General features: G+C 45.1%; 1 long non-coding RNA gene across 1 annotated transcript; it reads left to right on the top strand.

The window, feature by feature from the left end:
• LOC132710420 (uncharacterized) lies at nucleotides 1-1,371 on the top strand. Its single transcript, XR_009621121.2, has 2 exons — nucleotides 1-107; nucleotides 1,140-1,371. It is a non-coding gene; the product is annotated as an uncharacterized LOC132710420 (long non-coding RNA).
• Nucleotides 1,372-18,800: the final 17,429 nt, after the last annotated feature.

An 18,800-nucleotide genomic window follows, 5' to 3' on the forward strand; every position in this document is an offset into this window, starting at 1 on the left:
AAAGGAGATTCTTGACAGAAAACCGTTGGCAGCTCAAAGGGCGGTTCAGAAGGCAGTTGGCAGTTGGCAGTTCGGATAGTTCGGTTCAGCTCTTCTGTTAGAAAACTGTGGGCAGTTTGGAAGTCAGTCAGAAGGGCATTTCTGATGCAGTTCTGATGTTTTACAAGACTTTTTCTTCTGAGGAAGAATAGCCAGAACTAACATCGCTTAGAGCGATTACATATATACATACATACATACATACATACATACATACATACATACATACATATATATATCCAATACTTTTCTAGTCAGGGTTTTTCCTACGTAAATCAAGATGTTTGTATTGCCATAGTTGGGTGATATCTCAAATCACCACTTTCAGGCTTTATCAGACATTTTGTGTTGTCTGCTGTGAGACTTAAGGGAGACTGGGATAGATCTATTTCGGCCTTATAAGGCCTCTTCAGCCAGCCACACCCTTATTTTATGACTCTTTATAAAGAGTCTTTATAAAAACTCTTTATCAGACACAAAATGTCTGATAAAGCCTGAAAGTGGTGATTTGAGATATCACCCAACTATGGCAATACAAACATCTTGATTTACGTAGGAAAAACCCTGACTAGAAAAGTATTGCACATATAATCCTACGAATAAAAGAACAATATATATATATATCTGACAGGATAATTAAGCAATGTAATGAAATACTATTTAATATTTGAATAGATATTGTTTGTATTTTTTTATATAAATAAAATCATTTATTGTTAACTGCTTCAGAGACTCATTTGTTAAAGTAGATCTTAATAGAGATAAAGGTTTATGGTACATTGATTTATTTACACCTCGACACATTCCCTACCAGGGCTCTTCTCCGAAGCACATGCCTCCTTGTGAAATATCTGCCTGACATAACCTGCCACTTTAAAAATAAAACAATTCCGCCAAGCTCAAAGAGGTTGTGTAGGCCTTGAGCTGACCTCTGCTTCAACTTGCAGTCCTGAATATATTCTTTATTTTCCCTCCCCATCAAGCTGCGAGGTGCCCCCTTTTGTCAAACCGTTTTTGCCATCTCTAAATTTATGCGTGGCTGAATTGCACCACAGTGGGGACTTTGCAGCTATTAATACTTTTTTCTTTTTTTTTTTAAGGATTGAATCAAATTACAGCGGAGAAGGTCAGACGGCATCTTTGAAGCAAAAGCTGTATCCTCTTCTTTGGAGTTCTCTGTCAGAAGGGAAATTTTGCATCAGGAATAGAAAACTCTCGCTGTATTTTTTTAATGCAGCAAAAACAATGCATGTTTACAGGCCCTGCTCTTCATAGTTTATGGGGTTTACATTCTGCTTTGGAAATAATTTTCTTAAAAATATCGTGTTTCCCTGAAAATAAGACCCTGTCTTATATTTTTTTGAACCCTGAAATAAGCGCTTGGCCTTTTTGGGGAGGTCTTATTATTTTGAGGTGCGTAGAGCAAGATGGGGTTCCTCTTGCTGTCTTACCTGATTTCCAGCTCTGTCTCCCTAACCCTAACCAGAGGAAATGGCAGAGACTGACTGCAGATATGTTTAAATATTTTCCGGGAGGGCTTATTTTCAGGGAAGCCTTATTATTTTGGGGCGTGTGGAGCAAGACGGGGCTCCTCTTGCCGTTTTACCTGATTTCCAGCTCTGTCTCCCTAACCCTAACCAGAGGAAATGGCGGAGACTGACTGCACATATGTTTAAATATTTTCCGGAAGGGCTTATTTTTGGGGAGGGCTTATTTTCAGAGGGGGCTTATTTTAGCGCATGCACTCAGAAGCCTGATTGGGCTTATTATCAGGGGGTGTCTTATTTTCGGAGAACGGTGTATTCATTGGATTTTAATGCAGCAAGTGACTAGGAAATACATCAGCTGCTTGAATGTGGATTATAAAACATTTTTGCTTGGGAAATCGCAATAGGAAGATTGGTCTGTAGCTTTTTCATTTTCCCCCCTTTTAACTGTTAAATAGAAGCTTGTCTCTATATCCTAGAATTGGGAAAAAAACAATCAGATATATTGAAATATGTCTATTGATTTAGAAAACCAATTAACAAGTTGTCTATTTTCCAGAATACGTCAGTCCTATTAACAGAGACTTATTTTCCCCCAGATAAATTCAGAGTTTCTGAAACTGGAAATCTCATATTTACTTGGATGGGCTTCAGGTCTTGGGATTCTCACTAGGGGCTCATCAGTTCTGGAGTTGGAGGTCTACAAATCCAGATGGCCCCCAGATTGAGAAAGCTGATCAAAACTTGTACTCACCAATACTGAAGGGTATAGCGGTAGCCAGGGGTGGGCTTCAAAAATTTTAGCAAGAGATTCTCTGCCTGGGTTTGGGGTTTGGGAGAACCTCTAGCTAAGATTCTGTGCAGTTCGAAGAACCCTCAAATCCCACTCCTGGCTGGCCCCGCCCACCCCTCCCCTCCCCCCCCTCCCAGGAATCTCCACCTGGCCCGTTTTGGATGCAGGTAAGTGCAAGGCATGCACAGAGGCTCGGGGAAGACGAAAAATGGATCTACCGGAAGTTCAGGAAGACTGGAAACGGGTCCATTTCTGGCCTCCAGAGAGCCTCCGGAGCCTGGGGAGGCTGTTTTCGCCCTCCCAGAGGCTTCAAAAAAGCCTCCAGGGCCCAGGGAGGGCAAAAACGCCACCGCCACCATGGTGCAGGAGGCCAACTTGGCCACACCCACCATGGCCACGCCCACCCAACAACTGGGCAGAGAACCCCTTGCTAAAATTTTTGAAGCCCACCCCTGCCCACAGCATTAAGTGTGGCAGCCCTGAAGATCCAAAGGAAAAGATGGCCTCCAGGGCTGACACTAGGACTATTGGCCAGCTGAGACAGGTTGACACCAGAACTATCTTTTGCCCCATGTTCTTAGAAGAAGTGTCAAACTGCAAGCATGAGCACATTCTGCCTCATCATGATGGTTGTTGCATGCTGGTGAAGATGACACCCATCTTCCCTCAACAAATCCAAAGCAAAGTCAAGCAGAACAGACCGATATCTTCAAAACTTGGCAAGAAGTCTCTGAGAGTCACGAACCAATTAAGCAAACTAATTGTCTCCTGCAAGCTCCATTCCCCTTTCGCTCCTATTATTTATTTTATTTTATTTTATTTTATTTTATTTTATTTTATTTTATTTTATTTTATTTTATTATTTTATTTATTTTATTTTATTTTATTTTATTTTATTTTATTTTATTTTATTTTTTTATTTTATTTTTTATTTTATTTTATTTATTTCATCAAGTATGTTTTTTATGACAGATACAAGTGTAAACAATTATAAAGTGGAGCTTTGATGGCGCAGGAGACTAAAGTGCTGTTAAGTAGCACCAGCTGCCTGCAATTACTGAAGTTCAAATCTCACCAGGTTCAAGGTTGACTCAGCCTTCCATCCTTTCGAGGTAGGTAAAATGAGGACCCGGATTGTGGGGGCAATAAGCTGACTTTGTATAAAAAGAACACCGCTTAGGGGGGCCCGAAAGCCCTACTAAGCAGGTATATACAAAAGTATGAAGGCTATTGCTTAATGCATTGTAAGCCGCCCTGAGTCTCCGGAGAAGGGCGGCATATAAATCGAACTAATAAATAAATAAATAAATAAATAAATAAATAAATAAATAAATAAATACATGAAAAGGATACAAATAAAAGAAAACATTAGTACAAGGACGGTAGGCACGCTGGTGCGCTTATGCACGTCCCATATTCCCTATGGGAGGGGCCATTCAACGTCCACCTGTGCCTTTACTCCCGAGTCGGCCCTTGTTCCTTAGCTGTTCTCTTCTCCTGATAGCTCAGCGCATGCGCACATCGGGAACAGGCTCCTGCTGTTCTTCTGCCCCACTAATATCCGACTCTGAAGGCAGCTGATAACTGTCAAAAGGCCCTGGCCCCATCTCTGCCTCCGATGCAGAGCCCTCATCAGAGCCTTCCCCAGACTCCAGGACTGGCCCATGTTCCTCCCCAATCTCCTCACTGCCTGATTCTGCCACCAGCTCCACTGGCTGCTGGCGGGCCACAACAACAACTTTGCATCCAATTAGCATGAACTAGCTGCAGTTAACTTCTCTCTGCTGGGAGAAGCAACGATGAGGGATGCTAGTGTTTGTTTAACAGAGTTTTAGATTGAGCATCATGACATCATGAATGTTGGGTGCTTCTTCCAAGCTGCACACCTGTACTCTCCCTCCAGGTGCATTGGTACAAAGATACATCAGTGTAGCAGTCCAGTGTTCCTCAGCCTTTACAACTTTGAGGTGTATGGACTTCAACTCCCAGAATTCCCCAGTTGCTGGATGGGGAATTCTGGGAGTTGACGTCTACATGTCTTAAAAGTTTCTAAGATGGAGAAACCCTGGGCTCCAACAGTGGGTTTCAAAAATGTTTACTACCGGTTCTATGGGTGTGGCTTGGTGGGCGTGGTATGGCTTGATGGGCATGGCTTGGTGGGCGTGGCAGGAGAAGGATACTGTAAAATCTCCATTCCCATCCCAATCCAGGGGAAGGTTACTGAAAAATCCCCATTTCCTCCCAATCAGCTGGGACTCGGGAGGCAGAGAATAGATGGGGGCAGGGCCAGTCAGAATTTTTACTACCGGTTCTCCGAACTACTCAAAATTTCCGCTACCGGTTCTCCAGAACTGGTCAGAACCTGCTGAAACCCACCTCTGCTGGGCTCCAAGCTAGACTGATGCATCTCCCAGAGTGAATTATAGCAGCTTACAGAAGAAAAAAGAGAAAAGAAAAAGTGTGAAAAGAAAGAGAGATTTAAGGAAGTTTGTGTACTTCAGCCTTCAAGGATTAATGGTGAGCATGTGTTCCCCATTTAGTATAATTTTCTTGCTCCTTTAAAAGTTAAAAGGTACAGTTGCCCGACCTTTTTTTTTTTGCAGTACAAGGTAAATGTAACTGAGCATTAATATTCCTTGGACATTGGCATTCCAGCTCTAAATAGAACCCATAGGTTGGGTGTAGTCAATAATTAGTCTTAATTTAATTTTCTTTTTAAGATTAGAGAAACGGAATGTTATCTTCTGCTAACAGTTTAATACAATTAAAACGGACAACTATCGCAGGCGGGTTTATTGCTCACAGCTCCATTTGCATAACACGCCAAGCTATAAATCATGATTTATAAGAGACCGTGATTGCATTTACACTGCGGTAGAGAAGCCAAGAAAACCATGAGGTGGCTTTGTCCCTCTTTAGGAAAAATACCTGAAGAGCTTTCAAAGACTTAAAACTCCTCAGATTCATATGTATTGGGGGAAGTGTGTGTGGGGGATTGTGGATAGCCAGACCTTTTTAATTGTTTAATTTTCGGTTTGCACCCAACTTGATGGATTAACATAGAGCTTGCAGATCTCAACAGCTTTTCTCCGAAGATTTCTGTGCCAACATAATTAAGTTAAAAATACTGACTAAGGGAAACTTCACAGATTAATTAATGGGTGATATTTATGCAGGAAAACGATTGTCCTAAAGACGAAAAGGGGAATGGCTGGTTTTGACCAGCTTTTCCTAAAATGCTGAAGATGGTTTTTTTGCGGAATTAGAAGTTCTACCTCCCGGAACATTTACCTGAATGACATTTTAAATCAAAAAGTTTTGCATGTTGATATTGCATTATTTGCTGCCTGTAATTTATTGTTCTAACTCAAATACTTTGGCCACCTAATGAGAAGGAAGGACTCACTGGAGAAGAGCCTAATGCTGGGAACGATTGAGGGCAAAAGAAGAAGGGGACGACAGAGAACGAGGTGGCTGGATGGAGTCACTGAAGCAGTTGGCATGAGCTTATATGGACTCCAGAGGATGGTAGAGGACAGGCAGGCTGGAGGAATGTTGTCCATGGGGTTGCAATGGGTCGGACACGACTTCGCAACTAACAACAACAACAAATTTATTGTTCTAGATCAGGGGTCATCAACCTGCGGCTCCGGAGCCACATGTGGCTCTTTGGGCCCTCTGCTGTGGCTCCCTGTTGGGTGACTGGCTGGCCCCACCCCTCGCTCTTCCCTCCCAGTCACTCCTCACCTGGCCTGAGAAGGTAAGGGTGACAGCAGGGGATAAAGAAGCAGCCAGGGCAGAGACCGAGAGATACAGAGAGAGGGGGAGAGAGGGGGGGGGAGGGAGGGGAGAGAGAGATATGTCAAAAGGGTTTTGTGGTTCCCGGTGTTTTTTAACAACTGGTTCTCTGCCCTAATGACCGGCTGGATAGACCAGAGGTGGGTTTCAGCAGGTTCTGACCAGTTCTGGAGAACCGGTAGCGGAAATTTTGAGTAGTTCGGAAATCCGGTAGTAAAAATTCTGGCTGGCCCCGCCCCCATCTATTCTCTGCCTCCCGAGTCCTAGCTGATCAGGAGGAAATGGGGATTTTACAGTAACCTTCCCCTGGAGTGGGGTGGGAATGGAGATTTTACAGTATCCTTCCCCTGCCACACCCACCAAACCATGCCACGTCCACCAAGCCACACCCACAGAACCAGTAGTAAAAAATTTTGAAACCCACCACTGGGATGGGCGTGCCCAACTCAATATCACTCACTTCCATCAGTCACATGACACCCCCCCTCAGCCGCGCCTACCCCAGTGGTGAGTTTCAAAAATTTTTACTACTGGTTCTGTGGGTGTGGCTTGGTGGGCATGGCATGGTTTGGTGGGCATGGCTTGATGGGCATGGCAGGGGAAGGATACTGTAAAATCTCCATTCCCACCCCACTCCAGGGGAAGGTTACTGCAAAATCCCCATTTCCTCCTGATCAGCTGGGGCTTGGGAGGCAGAGAATAGATGGAGGTAGGGCCAGTCAGAATTTTTACTACCGATACTCCAAACTACTCAAAATTTCTCCTACCGGTTCTCCAGAACTGGTCAGAACCTGCTGAAACCCACCTCTGCTACAAAAGAATGCAATATCCTTCCTAACGTTGCACGCTGTTGTAGGACCTTAATACACTCAGCAATTTCAGAAATTACCATATGGAGCTCTTGTTCTGGTCATTTTTAATTTCTAAAGTAGTGGAAATCATTCTAAAATGTTTTTTTTTTCATTCTTATGGACAAATTACATAGGATTTATTTTATTTTTTTTGCCTGCAATTACAGTATACTTTTGTGGTTGTTAAAAAAAAGACCTTCTGAAAGGAATTGCATTTGAGAGTGCAGTATAGAGATTTAATTCTTTCTTTCGCCAGCCACAATCCCAGGAAAATCTTTCCTCCCCCACCTCTCTTTCTCTGTGGAGTGTGCATGCACGGGCTGGGTGTACACACACACACACACACACACACACACACACACACACAGAGAGAGAGAGACAGAGAGAGACAGAGAGAGATGGAAACAGAAACAGAAAGACAGAGAGAGAGAGACAGACAGAGACAGAGAGAGAAAGAGACAGAGAGAAAGACACAGAGAGAGAGAGACAGTGAGAGAGACAGAGAGAGAGAGAGAGGGAGAGACAAAGTGACAGAGACAGAGAGAAAGAGACACAGAGACAGAGACAGAGAGAGAGACAGAGACAGAGAGAGGGGGGGAAAGATATTTTATGTTGCTATTAATCCTAAACCGAATTTTTGTTCCCTAAATTGGTAAGATTACAAGAGGAATAATTTTTCATATCATGCTTAGTTGGGGCTGGCTATTTTTGCTATTCTTTCTATGTATAGGTATTATGTCAGGTTTTTCCAACCCCAACTAAGCCAACTAGCAGATTGTATAAATACTCTTGATAGTTGTATTCTTTGAGAAGTTGAAATGTCTGGCAGGATTTTCGTGGCATATCACCAATTAAGTCAAGTGTCCGAGGCACTGTCATCATCACAAGCACAATAAGCTACAATATATTTACAGGTAAGAGTGGTACCTTGGTACTCAACTATTTTGAAACTCATCGAATTTGGTACTCAATGCATTTTGATGGGAAAATTTTGTCCTGGTACTTAACGTTTGCTTGGTACTCAACACATAAGCTAAATTCTGTCTGTGCTGGCCGCCTTTTGACTCACTATTCCTTATGGGAAAAAATTGTTGGGTACTTATCCTTTTGGGTACTCATCACTCCTCCAGGGACCAATTACGAATGAGTACCAAGGCATCACTGTAGTCCTTGACTTATGATTGGCCACTTAAAGACCATCCAAGGCTATGTGGACCAGGGGTGGCTTCTACTTACCTTTACTACTGGTTTGCAACGGGGCTGCTCACGTGCGTGCCCGCTCTTCTGCGCATGCACAGAAGTGTTCTGATGATGTCGGGCTCGGTGGGTGGAGCCTCCTGCCGGTTTTACTACCGGTTCTATAGAACCGGTCCGAACAGGGGGCAACCCACCACTGATGTGGACCCTCCCCCCCCCGCGAGCTACTTACAATCAATTTACAAAGTTACAACAATTGTATACACACACACAGAGTGGCATTGTGATCACATTTTGGGCAATTGTCAACTGGCTCGCATTCATGGCAAGCATCCTGCAGTCATGCGACAATGATTTGGGGTGGTTTTTTGGCAAATTTTTAGCATTTCCTTCTGGTCTTCGCCAAAAAAAAAAAAAAAAAAGCCCATTGGTGAAAACGGAGTTGGCTTAATGTCCACTTCATAAAAGTTCATAACTTTGCTAATGATCATGTGGTGACCCACTGAACGACCATCCGGGCTCGATTATGGTCATAAATTGAGGATTACCTGTATTTCTTCCTTCTTCTTCTTCTTTTTTTTAAACACAGAGAAAAATTATAAAACTTTCCAGTAGGAGGAGTCCTCTGACTACGTTGTTACATATATTTGTTTTAGTTTCTATAAAGAACCCGAAGTATTTTTAAAGAATATGTGTACATGAAGAAGTGGGAGTAGGGAATGCTGACAGCTTGATTGATCTATTCATACAAAAAAACCAGGATTGATAATATAAGTGCAAGATAATTCTTGAGTGTTTCTGGAAAGCTAACACCTCCAGCCTCCTATATTATCCACTATGTGCCATGTCTTCCCCATCTCCACGTTTCACTCTGTACATAATCTCCCACTTTGAAATGATGATTTTTACACAGGTTACAGTCCCACGGAGCCAAGACACTCCGTGTGTGTCACAAACGTAACAAAATGAGGAACGCTTAGCGTTCTCTGAGCTTGCTTGTTTTCTTGCAGATGCTTTGTTACCCGAACTAGGTAACATCATCAGTGCTAATTAAGAAATGGGGTTTGCAATTAATTTATACAGATAGTCCTTGAATCTATGACCACAGCGTCATAGATTCCCAAAACGTCTGTTGCTAGGCCAGACATTTGTTAAGTGAATTTTGTCTCATTTTTGTGTGGCCTTTCTTGCCACATTTGTTAAGTGAATCGCTGCAGTTGTTAAGTTAGTAACATGATGTTCTGCCCCAGCTACGGACCCCAAAGAATGCAGCACACACAAAGTCTGTACAAACCTTAGTTTACTAAATTAAATCAGTCTTTTTCAAACAAAGAGTTTTAATTAACTTTCTTAACAGCCTATAAGAATCCAAAGAATAAATAATCGTAATCTTATTATGGTTGGCAGAAAGCCTGGAAACAATTTGCAGAGAACTAAGATCGAGGCACGAAAGAGAGTGAATGAAGTTGTTCCCTGCAAATTGCCTCAGTCGTCGTCCTTCCTTAAATAGGCTAAGGGAGTGGTCAATTAGCCCCAAGCCTTACTCTTGAGGAGACCTCCTCCTGAGGAGCCACTCTTGCATTTTGGCAGCTCTGCGTGCCCGTGCATCGAGAAGAGGCTCCTCCTCTTCTTCCTCTTCACTTAAGGGAGCTTCTGGAGGTTCTGAAGGCCCTGGCTGAATCCCCGCCTCTGGCACCACATCTTCTCCAGTCTCCTCATTGTCCGACTCGAGTGCCAGCTGCACAGGCTGCTGGCGCAGTACCACACCAGCCTCCTCGCTGTCGGAATCAGATACTAGCTGCACAGGCTGCTGATGGGCCACAACACATGATCATTAAGTAAATCTGGCTTTTCCCCATGGACTTTGCTTGTCAGAAAGTCATAAAAGGTCATTGCATGACTCTGGGACACTGCAATTGTCATAAATACGAATCAGTTGTCGAGTGTCTGAATTTTGATTACGTGATCATGGGGATGCTGCAATGGTTGTAAGCAAGAAAAACGGTCATAAGTCACTTTTTTCAGTGCTGTTGCAACTTTGAATGGTCACTAAATGAATTATTATAAGTTGAGGACTATCTCATTCAAGTGGCTTGCCCTGTGATTGTTGATGGGACCAGTCTTGGAGGTTATATTAGGGTTAGGTTAGGCCCGTGATGGCAAACCTATGGCACGCGTGCCACAGGTGGTATGCGGAGCCATATTGGTAGGCACATGAGCTCAGCTCCAGCGTGCATGCATGCACAGGCTGGCTGATTTTTGGGCCTTTTGGGCCCACTGGAAGCATGGAAACAGGCTGTTTTTGGCCTCTGGAGGACTTCCAGGGAGGTGAGGAAGGCTGTTTTTGCCCTCCCCAGGCTCTTAGAAAGGCTCTGGAGCCTGGGGAGGGTGAAAAACAGGCCTACTGGGCCCACTGTGTCATTGCATGCCAAAAATGGGGGGATCATGGGGGGGGGTCATGCGTGCATGCACGGGAGGTCGGGGCATATAGAATTATGGGAGTGGGCATGCGTGCGACACGCCCCCCCGCGTTCCCCCCACTTTTGGCACATGATGGCTAAAAGGTTAGCCATCACTGTGTTAGGCTGTTTATTGTTGGCTTGTCTGGCAGTTCCTTGATTGGGTATCATTTACTTCTTGATTGTTGGTCTGATGTTAACCTGCGCCCGCCTGAGTACTGATTGTTGGTGGAGAGGTTTTGGGGTTTTTTTATTTCCCTTTTGGCTTGTTGATTGTCTCTTTTGCATAGTATGTAGATGTTGTTTATATCTATGTGTCAATGGATGGCCGATTTGTCAGAGTGTCCGGCTTCTTAAAATTCTCTAGTGTTTTTGGACTTGCCTTGGTTTGTCTAGGATGGTCACAGTTTCCCAGTTGAAACTATGGTTATGTCTGTCCATATGTTGTGAAATTAAAGAATTTTCATCATGTCTTCTGACTGCTTGTTGGTACTCCTGGATGGGCTCTGCCAATCTTCTGCCTGTTTGTTCTATGTTAAGTGGCTGTTGCAGTCTTTACGTTGTATGTTGTAGATGACTCCTGTTGTTTCTTCTGGACTTTGTTGGGTCTTTTGGTCTGCTTTGGATGTTTTCGAAGGCTTTAACAGAGAATAATAAATAACAAGAGCATGGAAGTGGATTTCTGTTATCTTGGGTACTTGATAATGCAGGAGTGTCAAACTCAAGGCCCGAAAGGGGGGGGCAGATCCCGCCAGTGAGGTGCTTATATCTGGCCTGCAGGACAGCCCTGAAAACAGCAAAGGACCAGTCTGCGGTGCCTCTGCTAGGAAAAACAAAGCTCAGGAGAGCTGCCCACGAGCCTTGCGAGCTCTGTACGCAACCCTCACAAGCTTCCGTTTTCACTGGGAGAGGGTTGCAGGAGGCCATTGCAGCCAAAAACGGAGCTCGGGAGCCTGTTTTCACTGGCAGAGCGCTTAGTCCACCACAGGCATCCCCTGACATGAGTGACGTCGAGCTGGCCATGCCCACCCTGGCCACATCCACCCCGGTCCCCTGAGTCAAACACAACCCTGATACAGCCCTCAATGAAATTGAGTTTGACACCCTTGTGATAATGGGTTGTGTTTGATGGGAAAATATTGTAAATTTCATTAGATTGGACCAGTGGTGAAATCCAAATTTTTTTTACTACCGGTTCTGTGGGTGTGGCTTGGTGGGCGTGGTAGGGGAAGGATACTGTAAAATCTCCATTCCCACCTCACTCTGGGGCCAGCCAGAGGTGGTATTTGCTGGTTCTCCGAACTACTTAAAATTTCCGCTACCAGTTCTCCGAACTGCTCAAAATTTCCACTACCAGTTCTCCAGAACCTGTCAGAACCTGCTGGATTTCACCCCTTGATTGGACCCATGCAAGATGACAAACTCATTCTGATGACCTGAATGACTATGTTGTTCACCTCCCCATTACAGAAAAGATTTTAGGCTAGCATCCAGTGGTGGGATTCAGCCTTTGGGCCAGTTCAGGCGAACCAGTAGTTAAACTGCTGGCTGGCCCCACCCTGCCCCTCCCCTCCCTGCCCCTTCTAGGAGTCCCCACGTGCCCCATTTTGGCTCCCAGGTAAGTGCAGGGAGGCCTACTAGGCCCAAAACAGGGTGAAGAGGGTGCGGGGCAGCCCCCCATACCCCATTTTTGCTCCCAGGAGGCTGCAGGGAGGTCTACTAGGCCCAAAATGAGGCGCATGGGGGCGCGTCCCCCCACGGCCCATTTTTGCTCCCAGGGGTTGCAGGAGGCCAAGTGCTGCCTGTTACACCCCCTGGCCACGCCCACCATGGCCACATCCACCCAGCCGGTCATTAGGGCAGAGAACCGGTTGTTAAATTATTTGAATCCCACCACTGCTAACATCCATATGTAAATTGCAATTGTAGGTTATCAGAATGTGTCTGTATTTTCCCAGGGATTCAATAAGCCATGATTTATTATTAGAGCCAATTATGGATTTTCTACCCTCAAATGTTTGTGTGCGTAAAAGCGTTATCTGTGTTTTGGCTCGAAAGCTGGCCCTTTTTGTGGCCGCAGATGTCTGTAAATGCTCAACGTTGAGGATGCTCAACCTCTGTTTACAAGAGAGTGGAAATGCCTCCACTATCTAAATTAATTTCCAGATACGATAAATCTATACTTCTGTAGTAAAACAAGAGAGGAAATGCCTCCAGTATTTAAATTAATTTACTGTACATTAAATCTATATACTATTAAAACTCTCATATCTGTATGATTGCTTGTAACCTTCTATTGGGCGAAACGTTGCATCATAGGGAAACAATGTTTGAATCACCTTATGTCTAATGGGCTAATTTATAGAACGTGTTCAAAATCTGGGACCCGTGACTCTGGAGGGATCAAAATTTGGCAAAGTTGCGGCCACTTCAGTGTTGTTGCACAGCTGTGGTCACACGATGGTCACGGACAGCACCGTGCAAATGGATCACCTTCCCGTACTTTTACTTTCACAAATTCTTTAGGGACCCTGAAAGTTTTCTGAGTTGATTACACGGTCAAGCTCCGTTTTTGGCTGCGACAGCCTCTTGCAGCCCTCTGCCAGAGAAAACACGCGGCCTTCCCAAGCTCCGTTTTCACTGGCAGAGTGCTCGAGCCATCACAGAGGCCCCCAACATGAGTGACATCGAGCTGGCCATGCCCACCCTGGCCACACACACACACACCCCGAGGTCAAACACAACCTTGATGCGGCCCTCAGTGAAATCGAGTTTGACACCCCTGCCTTAGAACATTTAAAAACTCCTGGAAAGCTGCAGCCCAGCGCTAATTTTTAAAGTTTGTCTATTAAAGAGGACAAAGGAAAGCAGCTGTTGGGGAGGCAGAGGGAGTGGTAGGTAGCATCTTCAGAGCAGCTGCTTTGAAACAGATCCAAAGCATGTCACCAACATTCTAAATCTTCAGCCCATATTTTAATTTGTTCTGTAGGGGTTTTTGTTTTTTTTTTGATGCCGTCAAGTCAGTCCTAACTCCTGGCAACTGCCTGGACAAGTCTCTGCGCTTTTTTTTTGGAACTGGCTTGCCATTATCTTCACCCTAGGACTGAGACAGAAGACACCCAGGTGGTTTTGGGCCCGAGCCAGGAACAGAACTGACAGCATCTTGATTTCAATCCTGGTCACTTTCATTACTACATTAAACTTGTTCTACAACCTTTCTGGCTTTGCGGACTGGCAGGAGGGGGTAGAGGGGATGGTTCCGCTTGAGTGGCCAGCAACTGCGGTGCGCACGCGCAGCTCCATTTGCACAAATGATCTTTATCTTTATCTTTTATTAAATTTATATACCGCCCTACTCCCAAAGGACTTAGGGCGGTGAACAGCCATAAATAAAACAAATATAATATAAAATTTAAAAAACAGTTAAAAAACATATTAAATAGATTTGGCCCACTAATTAAAACACCCCTTTTTTAAAGAACAGATTCGAATTAAAATTAAGCAATTAAAAAGGGTTAGGCCAGCCCCGCTTGCTGGAATAAAAAGGTCTTGAGGGCACGGCGGAAAGTGCGCAAATCCGGGATCCTCCGTATCTCTGGGGGAGCTCGTTCCAAAAGGCAGGTGCCCCCACAGAGAAGGCTCTCCCCCTGGGGGCTGCCAGTCGACACTGTTTGGCCGACGGCACCCTGAGAAGCCCCTCTCTGTGGGAGTGTACTGTCCGGTGAGAGGCTACCGGTGGCAGAAGGCGGTCTTGTAAATAACCAGGCCCTGAGCCATGGAGCGCTCTAAAGATGGTAACCAATACCTTGAAGTGCACCTGGAAGACCACCGGGAGCCAGTGCATCTCGCACTGGCATGGGTCCCTATCGTTACCGCAAATGGAGAATGTATGTGTGTGCTCACCCACTGCTTGTGCAAGCGGGGATAGGATGCATAGTTGCATGTGCTCTCCTACCACTTCCGTGGCCCGGTTCTGAAGAGCTCACAGCCCAGTAGTGGACTGTAGCCCGTGGGTTGGAGACCCCTGTTCTACAGTATGGCTGATGTGGTCTAGATTGCGTCCACACCAGAGGTGGGTTCTACTTACCTTTACCACTGGTTCTGTTCTGCCCCAGCTACGGACCCCAAAGAAACTCTATACAAAGCTTATTTACTCAAAATAACTTAGTCTTTATCATTCAAAAGGCTGTTAATGAACTGTCTTAACAGCCTACCAGAATTCTAAGATAAGGAAATCACAGTCTTACTAGAGTTGGCAGAAAGCCCAGAAACAGTTTTGCAGACAAGAAAGAGAGTGAACTAAAGTTGTTCTCTACAGCTTGTTGCAAGCGGCGTTCTTTCTTAAATAGGCTAAGGGAGTGGCCAATTAATCCCAAGCCTTACTCTCAAGGAGACCTCCTCCTGAGGAACCACTCCTGCCTTTTGGCCGTACCCGTGCGTCGAGAAGAGGCTCCTCCTCTTCATCCTCTTCACTTAAAGGAGCTTCTGGAGGTTCTGAAGGCCCTGACTGAATCCCTGCCTCTGGCACCACATCTTCTCCAGCCTCCTCAACTGTCCGACTCGAGCGCCAGTTGCACAGGCTGCTGGCGCAGCACCACACCAGCCTCCTCATTGTCGGAATCAGCTACAATTTGTGCAGGCCGCTGGAGGGCCACAACAGGTTCGCAACGGGATCGTGCGCCTTGCTTCTGCACATGCGCAGATCGCTGATGACGACATCTGGGGTGGTGGGCGGGGCCTCCTGCCAGTTTTACTACTGGTTTTTGCGAACCACTCTGAACTGGAGGCAACTCACCACTGGTCCACACCAGGGGGGTCAAACCTGCTTGCATTGCAGGCCGTATTGTGGCGTATCGCGATGTTTTTTTGCCTTTGTGGAGCTGGGGTAGATGTGGCCTGCACGGGCCATATCTGGCCCGCAAGCCGCCAGTTTGACAGGCCTGGTCTACACCAATGTTTTTCAACCATAACCCCTGTAAGACCAGTGGATTTCAACTCCCATAATTCCCCAATCAGCATGACTGGCTTGGGAATTTTGGGAGTTGGAAGTCCGCCTGTCTTGAACTGGCAAAGATTGGTCTAGACCCGTGATGGCAAACCTATGACACGCGTGCCCAAAGTGGCACGCGGAACCATGTCGCCTGGCATGTGCGGTGGTGCCCATTCTTCTTATGGGTTTCTGGCACGCATGCGCACGCAACGATCAGCTAGCCTTTGTGCTTGCGTCAGAGCTGGTCTTCCATTTTCTGGCATGAACATGTGCACTGGCCAGCTGATCGGCGTGTGCACTTGTGTGGCAGTAACGTGAAGACTTGCCAGCCAGTGCGCATGTGCATGCCAGAAGCCAGAAGTACATTTTCCGGTGCGCTCTCGCCAGCTGACTGGTGCATGTGCATGCACGGCAGTAATCTGAAGACTTGCTGGCAGTAAAGAAGAAGAAACCGCAGTAAAGAAGAAGAAACCTGAAGAAACCGCAAGTACATTCTGCGGCGCGCACATGCCCCTGGGCAACTCCTATTCCTGGTCTTAGCCTAGATGAGCGCACGTGTGCGTGCGAGGCACATGCGCGGAAAGTGCTCCCTTTTCGGCACTTGGTGCTGAACAGGTTCGCCACCACTGGTCTAGACCAGGTCAGGAAATACAGAACAATTTTTCTGCTCTTCTCCACTAGTACAACGGAGTTAGGATGTTGAGCAACCTGATGGATTCACTCGTTCGGGTCAATCCAAATCAAAACCTTCCTTGTCTCCCTCCACCTCCATTTTCCCCGAGATCAAAAGGACTTCTTATCTCCCCGCTAACAGGATCCGTAGCTCTACAGCAGCCGAACAAGCCAGGAATGCTGATTTGACGCTGCCAGATCAAACATCCTGGGGCCATCTATTTGAAGCACCGTTCCAAAGACCGTCTGCTACTGCTCAGGGCTCAGTCTGTCTCCTTCGGAAGCCAAAGAGCACACGTACAATGCCTGCCCATGGCCATGACACACGCGGAGCTTATCTTGAATTGCCGCGCACCGTGCCAAGGAAAACACCCACACAAAAGGAGAGTTTGGCCCTTTCTAAAGGAAGCGGGCCTGCCTTTGGGTTTTGCCATCTGTTGCTGTTAAAATCCGAACGTCTCTGCCATTGAGCGTCTTGCTAGTCCGGTCTTAAGTGACATGTTAGTCACAGAGAGAGACATGTGTCGGCCATTTCCCGCAGACAAGGGCTTTTTTGTTCCACTACTCCAGCCTTGCCAATTCTGCACATTTATGAGAAGAGGAAACTGCTGCTCCCCTGTGCAAAGTCGGAGCAGGGCAGTCGGCAATCGCACCCGTTCTGGGTTCCCAGGCATTTTTCTGTAATCTGGTTTTTTTTTTCCTTTTTTTTTTTTTTAACAGAAAGGAGCCTATTCATCTGACAGCTTCAAGCCGGGCACCCTGACCTGCTGCTTCTAAAAAGCATTGGATTACAAGGGTTGCCATTCTCAAACCGATTGCAGAATTGAAATGCCTAGAAGTTTTTGCCAACGGGAGCAAGTAAGGTATCACTTCGCCTATTATGCATCGGCTTAAAAAAGATTTTGCATAATGAATTCCAACAATAATGTATTCTTAATTGGGCGAGTTTCAGGGGAGGGAAGATCATGAAGGACACGGAAGCCCGTAATGAAATCCTCCATTCCTGTCTAATCTCCCCATTGTATTGCTAAGCCTGATCGCATATTTCCAAACACAATTTTTTTTGTCGTCATAGGAACTAGAACAGATTTATTTTTTTTAAATTTTACGTGAAACTCAGGTTGTGTATACCAAATCTGACCTCTGCTTTGTGCTTCTCCCTGCAGGATAGCCCACAAACGTACATCCACTTATTCTTCATTTAAGCCTGTGGATTTCCCCAGGTTCAAACACCGTGATCTACTCCTGCTGGTTTGCATATTTGTTTATTAAAGATGTTAAGCCACCCCAAAGCTGAAGCTCTCCAGGCTGTTTGCAGTATGATACACCTACACACGTTTTTGCATCACAACATATGCAACAAAATGCAAAACAAAAACACCATATAAACCAGGCAGCTGCGAGGTGGGCATTCAGAAACTAACACAGTATGGCGACTGCAGCCATGAAATTAAAAGCCGTTTGCTCCTTGGGAAGAAAGCTATGGCAAACCTAGACAGCATATTAAAAAGCAGAGACATCCTGGTCTAGACCAGGTCAGGCTAACAATGTCAGCTGCTTACAAGGAGAATCTTTACAAGATGTTTTACCGATGGTACCTGCCACCAGCGACATTGGCTAGGATGTTCTAAAACAGGTCCCTGGAATGTTGGAGGTGCGGCCATAACCAAGGGACATTCTACCACATGTGGTGGACCTGCCCTAAGATTAGGAAATTTTGGTGGAAAATAAAAATATGGCTGGAAGAGATAACTGGGCGAAAGATAGAAAGAAAACAGGAACTATTCCTTCTGGGTACTTTGGAAGGGAAAATGGAAAAGAACTTACAATATATCATATTACATATATTAACTGCAAGTAGGATTGTCATAGCACAAAATTGGAAACAACCGGATATCCCCCCCCAGACCAAATTATAATTAAAAAAATATATGAATGTGCAGAAATGGACAGATTATCCATGGAAATTAAGGAAAGGGAAGACATCCAGTATTATTTAATTTGGAATAGATGGTATTCCTGGCTGGAGAGTAAAGCTAAACTGTAAGCAATATTTTGTCATGAAATCGAACTGTGAATAGAAGTTAGTATAACTTAGATAAGGATGTAAATTAAGGTAGTGATAGATAGAAGTAGAATTTGTATACGGAAGTTAATTAGGATAGAGATACTGATGTAGAAAAGCTGTTATTAAGCTTCAATGTGTTTCTTTTTGTCTGTTTTTGTTGTGTGTTATAGTTTTCTAGCTTTCTTAGCGACTGAACAACAAATATCATAATCATAATCATAAGTTTATTTGTCAAGCGTATATAAAATAACAGGTAAAAGTATAAACATAATTTGAATACATGAAAAGAGTAAGTACAAAGGAATATTAGGACAGAGATGGTATGTATGCTGGTGCACTTATGCACGCCCCTTACAGACCTCTTAGGAATGGGGTGAGGTCACCAGTAGACAATTTAAGGTTAAATTTTTGGGGGTTTGGGGAAGAAACTACAGAGTCAGGTAGTA

The sequence above is a fragment of the Pantherophis guttatus genome, chromosome 8 (assembly GCF_059756535.1).
Source record: "Pantherophis guttatus breed Tessera chromosome 8, ASM5975653v1, whole genome shotgun sequence".
NCBI classification, from domain to species: domain Eukaryota; kingdom Metazoa; phylum Chordata; class Lepidosauria; order Squamata; family Colubridae; genus Pantherophis; species Pantherophis guttatus.